Genomic DNA, 6,663 nt, shown 5'->3' on the forward strand with positions numbered 1-6,663 from the left:
TGTATTGGTTTATTTTGGGCTTGAGTTGTTGCATAAGTAAGGCTTCTTTAATTTTGCGTTTGTTTATGTTTGTTTCTTTATTTATAATTTGAGTGTTTTCTATGGTTATGCTGTGTTTATTTGACTTGCAGTGTTCGAAAACGTGTGAAGGTGACTTTTTATGTTCTTTGAATCTGGTTTCCATTTTTCTACTTGTTTCTCCAATACAGAAGTCGTGGCAGTTATCACATTGTATTTTATAAATAATGTTGGTGTGGTGTTTGTCAGTGTAGTTTTTACGTAGTATAGACCTCAGTTTTGTGTCTGGTTTTTGGATAAATTTGGTATTAACTGAAATGTCATATTTTGTTACTAGTTTTTGCCAAATGTTGGTTATTTTTCTGCTGATGTCGGGAACATATGGTATGCAGTATTAGTGTGTCGGAATATATAGTATGCAGTATTAGTGTGTCGGAACATATAGTATGCAGTATTAGTGCCGTTTTTGAATATATAATTTTCTCTACAAGTTGGTTTTCTCGTCATCATACGCTATATATTTGTCGTATAACTTGTCTACGACACCTTTCACTCAAACCAGACGTCTTGAGATCTCCTCTGTCAAATGGCTTATATAAATATTTGTTGTATCCCAGTTGATCTGAAAACTCTGTTCTTGGAAGAAACGTTGTCCGCAAAGAATCAAACCAACAGCAGTCTTACGGATTGCATTGTTCCAATTATTGATGTTACAACAGAATAAAGTAATGAAACTCTCAAAAATGTACAATATTATGATCAAGCCAATAGCAGACTTACAGACTACATTGTTCAGTTTGTTTATGTTGTCATACAATAGACGAATTAAACCTGATGTAGACAAAGGACTTAGTCAAATATTAATCTCTTGAAAAGATGTAATTGTTACTTTAAGCTTCCTATAATAGACGCCACGAAAGATTGGTCATTCGTTATTTATTGTTTTATATTTCCAAGGATATCTTGGTTGTAAGTGTGTTTGTGACACAACCAGATCTCACATGAGAGAAGGAATAAAGTTTTAAAATATTTTTATTTTCAGATGTCCAGTAAGCTTCTACACTGAAACTACTTTATGTATTTCTTTTTAAAATTTGTGAAATTAACAGAAAAATAGTCGTTGTTAGCCTCTTAGTGCAAACCTATCCAATGGGCTATATGAACTCCATCTATCGAGAGGAAGCAAGTCCTTGATCTAAGCGTTGTAATTTAGTAAACGTATCGCCAACCCTCCGGAGAAACATGATATAATAGAAACGCAAAAAATAATATTATTTGTTGATAGAATGACAGATATTATCGTAAACGCTGGTACAAAATGAGTCAAACAAGAAAATAACATAAATAATGTTCTGGTTGCTAGTTTTACTCCTTCATCTTGGTTTAAACTTTTTAACACCAGGATTGTTTCGTTTTATAAATACTTTATAATGACGTAAGCATTACGCCTCCCTCTACTGGAAATTTAAAAAACATTCTCATTAAAGCGCATAATACTACGAGAAATAAATAAGCTTATAAAATATTAAAATTATTTCGTAAGATTGAAAGAAGTTGAAAGCATGGATTAGTTATTTACTGATTTCTAATACCAGTTTTCTTTTGACAGTTCTCCATTTTAATAAAACCAATCACGTGATAAACTAGTGTCATGGGAACTTCTGTGATGTTGAAAGGAAAGGAGGACATCTGGAAATGAAATGTTGGTAATAAATGTCTCGTTTGTGTCGAGGGAGTCGGCTAGGTGACAATCGATGGAACTCGTGATCCTAAAAAACAACCTATATGTTAGTGAGTAGATTAGAAACATTTTGGAAATAAGTATCGCCTTAATACTGCGATAGAACATTGTTAACAATAACCACTTCAAGTTGTTTTTATTTCTTCCTGAAACAAGAACTCGAACTATTTGCTCTTGATTTACATAAAATTAGAATTATATTATCCCGCCATCTTGTTTCGACCAAACTCATAAGTACGAGATGTACATTTATACAACAACACTTGGTAAAATGTGGCATAGTAAACCACTTGCTAACCTTACCGACGTATGGTGATGTGCTAAAATCCGAAACCTGACAATGTTCAGCACCCGGTCTTCCGCTGATGGAAGATTATGTTATTACAGTTTGTTTGTTTGTGGTTGTTACGAAGTCATACAATGGGCTATCTGTTTTCTGCCCAACAATAGTATCGAAATTCGGTTTCTAGTGTTGTAAGTTTACAGGTTAACTGCTGGATTACGAGAGGCCGAATTCTTTTTGAAAACAAACAACACAAATAGATTGTTATTTTAGCGTTCCATCTGAATGAAAGAGAGCTAATGGCATCATATTTAGAAAAACATATTGAAATAAATTGGACGCTTGTTAGCCCTGTAAGAGAGCTTTGGATTTCGGGACTAGTATATTTGGCTTTAACTCGCTTATCACAAAATATTCCCGAACTTTAAGCTGTGGGTGTGTTATAAGAGTGATAGTCACTCCTTTAGTGTGGATGGTTGGTATTAGTTTTCTGTCTTTTTTTTTTTTTGTCATTAATTCAAACTAAGAAATGCCAGATGGCAGCTTTAATAGCTTTTACATAAATTCAAAATAGATATTAAAATAAATCTGAGTATTCTAGCAGTGTTTTATAAAAGTAAAACCCTACAGATAAGCCTAAATAATCTTACCGCGACAACCTGACCACATGTAACGTTAGACGTTTCTTTCTTCTTGAAAATACAAACCTTTTATTCAAAAGTTTAGTTTGAGTCTCTTGATGTATTTAACAAATAATCAATTTGAATATTTCTGAAGTCAATAATAATATTGTATTTTATGTACTTCTAACTATTATATAGATTATAGATAAAGTATTTTATTTCTTATAAAATAAACTGTATATACAATTATTGACTCTTCTAATGACGCTTGTTATTTCAGACTTATAGGAAAATTCTCTTAAGTCTCTGGGTGGACGGACCTCAGGTAACAACAAATTTAACACATACTGATCCGGTGGATAGTATCTTCTTAATAAATTCTAATAATAAAGTATTTAACACATGTTCATCTGTTGGGTGATATCTTGTGAATGAATTCACTTCTAACAACGTATTTACTATCTTGTGATGTACACGAAGACAAACACGAAATCGTTGTTTGAGACTGTCTCATTTCATGGAGATCAAAAGTTGTATCATAGTAAAATAAAGAACAAAAGTTACTGAACTGTCTAACACGAAATCGTTGTTTGAGACTGTCTCATTTCATGGAGATCAAAAGTTGTATCATAGTAAAATAAAGAACAAAAGTTACTGAACTGTCTCTGAAACTTATGGAGAAGATATGAATAGTTTTTAAAGTAAATTGTTTGTATAACAAGTTTTGGTTTATGGAAAGAGAAATGCCAGGATGTGTTTGTTGGATTATTTTTCTAAAAGGTTGTTTATTCCAAGTTGTAAAGTTGTACTACCTTCTTCAATTTAATTATCTGCAGAAACTGTGTTTATATATTATTTAAGAAATCACGCAAGACGTGTCATTTAAACCAACCAGTTCGTACTCTATTTTGTAATAAACTGGCAGAAATGTGCAGTTTTTAATTAATATTTTAAGCCTATATTTGTTGAAATATTAGATAATTACCTCACGAAGACGTGAAAGAACGAAATGGAATGAATAAATTCGTTTTGTAAATAATTTTTTGTGAATGTCTTTCCACGAATTATATTAAGTACAATTGGTTAGTGTTTCTATGAATACTGCAAACCGTAATCAGAGGTTCTGGTTAGCTGGCAGGAGTGTATTCATGGTAAAATACATTCCCGCTAAGTTAATAGTGTTTAACTATTCAGCCTCCATGAAAGTTGACAATTAATTATTCGTGAAACTCTCCAAATAAAACCATTTGTGAAACAGAATAGAATGTTTCATTAAAATTGGAGCCAATTTACTGCTGTCTTTGAAAATTAATCTATTTTTTCCGATTAAGCTGTTTGTCTTTCTCTCTGTCTCGCATACTGTAGTTTTGACTTTATCTCTACACATTTCTGTTTTTACACGCATGTGTGATGGTTCGTGTTCCTTTTACTGTGTATGTGTGATGGTTCGTGTTTCTTTCACTGTTTATGTGTGATGGTTCGTGTTTCTTTTACTGTGTATGTATGATGGTCCGTGTTTCTTTTACTGTGTATATGTGATGGTTCGGTTTCTTTTACTGTGTATATGTGATGGTTCGTGTTTCTTTTACTGTGTATGTGTGATGGTCCGTGTTTCTTTTACTGTGTATGTGTGTTGGTTTGTGTTTCTTTTACTGTGTACGTGTGATGGTTCGTGTTTATTTTACTGTGTATGTGTGATAGTTCGTGTTTATTTTACTTTGTATGTGTGATGGTTCGTGTTTCTTTTACTGTGTATGTGTGTTGGTTCGCGTTTCTTTTACTGTGTATGTGTATTGGTCCGTGTTTATTTTACTGTGTGTGTGATGGTTCGTGTTTCTTTTACTGTGTATGCGTGACGGTTCGTGTTTCGTTTACTGTGTATGTGTGATGGTTCGTGTTTCTTTTACTGTGTATGTGTGATGATTTGTGTTTCTTTTACTGTGTATGTATGTTGATTCGTGTTTCTTTTACTGTGTATGTGTGATGGTCCGTGTCTCTTTTACTGTGTATGTGTGTTGGTTTGTGTTTCTTTTACTGTGTATGTGTGTTGGTTTGTGTTTCTTTTACTGTGTATGTGTGTTGGTTTGTGTTTCTTTTACTGTGTATGTGTGATAGTTCGTGTTTCTTTTACTGTGTATGTGTGTTGGTTCGTGTTTCTTTTAGTATGTATGTGTGATGGTCCGTGTTTATTTAACTGTGTATATGTGATGGTTCGTGTTTCTTTTACTGTGTATGTGTGATTGTTCGTGTTTATTTAACTGTGTATGTGTGATGGTTCGTGTTTATTTAACTGTGTATGTGTGATGGTTCGTGTTTCTTTTACTGTGTATGTGTGATGGTTCGTGTTTCTTTTACTGTGTATGTGTATTGGTCCGTGTTTATTTTACTGTGTGTGTGATGGTTCGTGTTTCTTTTACTGTGTATGTGTGACGGTTCGTGTTTCGTTTACTGTGTATGTGTGATGGTTCGTGTTTCTTTTACTGTGTATGTGTGATGATTTGTGTTTCTTTTACTGTGTATGTGTATTGGTCCGTGTTTATTTTACTGTGTGTGTGATGGTTCGTGTTTCTTTTACTGTGTATGTGTGACGGTTCGTGTTTCGTTTACTGCGTATGTGTGATGGTTCGTGTTTCTTTTACTGTGTATGTGTGATGATTTGTGTTTCTTTTACTGTGTATGTATGTTGATTCGTGTTTATTTTACTGTGTATGTGTGTTCACGGTACTTAAATTAAATAACATTATCAAAACTACAAATAATAATTTTATATAAATATTACAACACGTCGTAAAGCGTTATTATGTAAACACCTGTGATCAACTTTGAGCGGAAAGTTTTATGAGAAATTCCAGAACACAGCGATAAAGCTATGAATGATTTTCTATACAACTGATAAAGAATTATTACGGTTCTTGAGGACAGCACATTTTTTTAATGACTCAGTAGCAGCTGCTTAATATCTTTCTGAATCCAACTTCTTCATGGATTCTCGGTGTATTGCCGGAAAGTATCTAATACTTATTAACTCGGTGCTGTAGAAACTGCGTGGTAAAGACGCTGTAGTCTTTTGCACACGAAACCAAATATGTTTACAACCTATTAATGAGCTTAATGTTTGCACTGGACGTAAGGATCTGTAACGTGCAAAAATCACCCGTTTAGTTTAGTGTAGCAAGTACCATTGGTGTCACGAGTAACAATACCAGTCACTTAACTGTTGGTGTCACAAGTAACAATACCAGTCACTTAACTGTTGGTGTCACAAGTAACAATACCAGTCACTTAACTGTTGGTGTCACAAGTAATAATACCAGTCACTTAACTACTGGTGTCACGAGTAACAATACCAGTCACTTAACTGTTGGTGTCACAAGTAACTATACCAGTCACTTAACTACTGGTGTCACCAGTAACAATACCAGTCACTTAACTGTTGGTGTCACAAGTAACAATACCAGTCACTTAACTGTTGGTGTCACAAGTAACTATACCAGTCACTTAACTGTTGGTGTCACGAGTAACAATACCAGTCACTTAACTGTTGGTGTCACAAGTAACAATACCAGTCACTTAACTGTTGGTGTCACAAGTAACAATACCAGTCACTTAACTGTTGGTGTCACAAGTAATAATACCAGTCACTTAACTACTGGTGTCACGAGTAACAATACCAGTCACTTAACTGTTGGTGTCACAAGTAACTATACCAGTCACTTAACTACTGGTGTCACCAGTAACAATACCAGTCACTTAACTGTTGGTGTCACGAGTAATAATACCAGTCACTTAACTACTGGTGTCACGAGTAACAATACCAGTCACTTAACTGTTGGTGTCACAAGTAACTATACCAGTCACTTAACTGTTGGTGTCACAAGTAACTATACCAGTCACTTAACTACTGGTGTCACCAGTAACAATACCAGTCACTTAACTGTTGGTGTCACAAGTAACTATACCAGTCACTTAACTGTTGGTGTCACAAATAAAAATACCAG

The sequence above is a fragment of the Tachypleus tridentatus genome, chromosome 7 (assembly GCF_004210375.1).
Source record: "Tachypleus tridentatus isolate NWPU-2018 chromosome 7, ASM421037v1, whole genome shotgun sequence".
NCBI classification, from domain to species: Eukaryota; Metazoa; Arthropoda; class Merostomata; order Xiphosura; family Limulidae; genus Tachypleus; species Tachypleus tridentatus.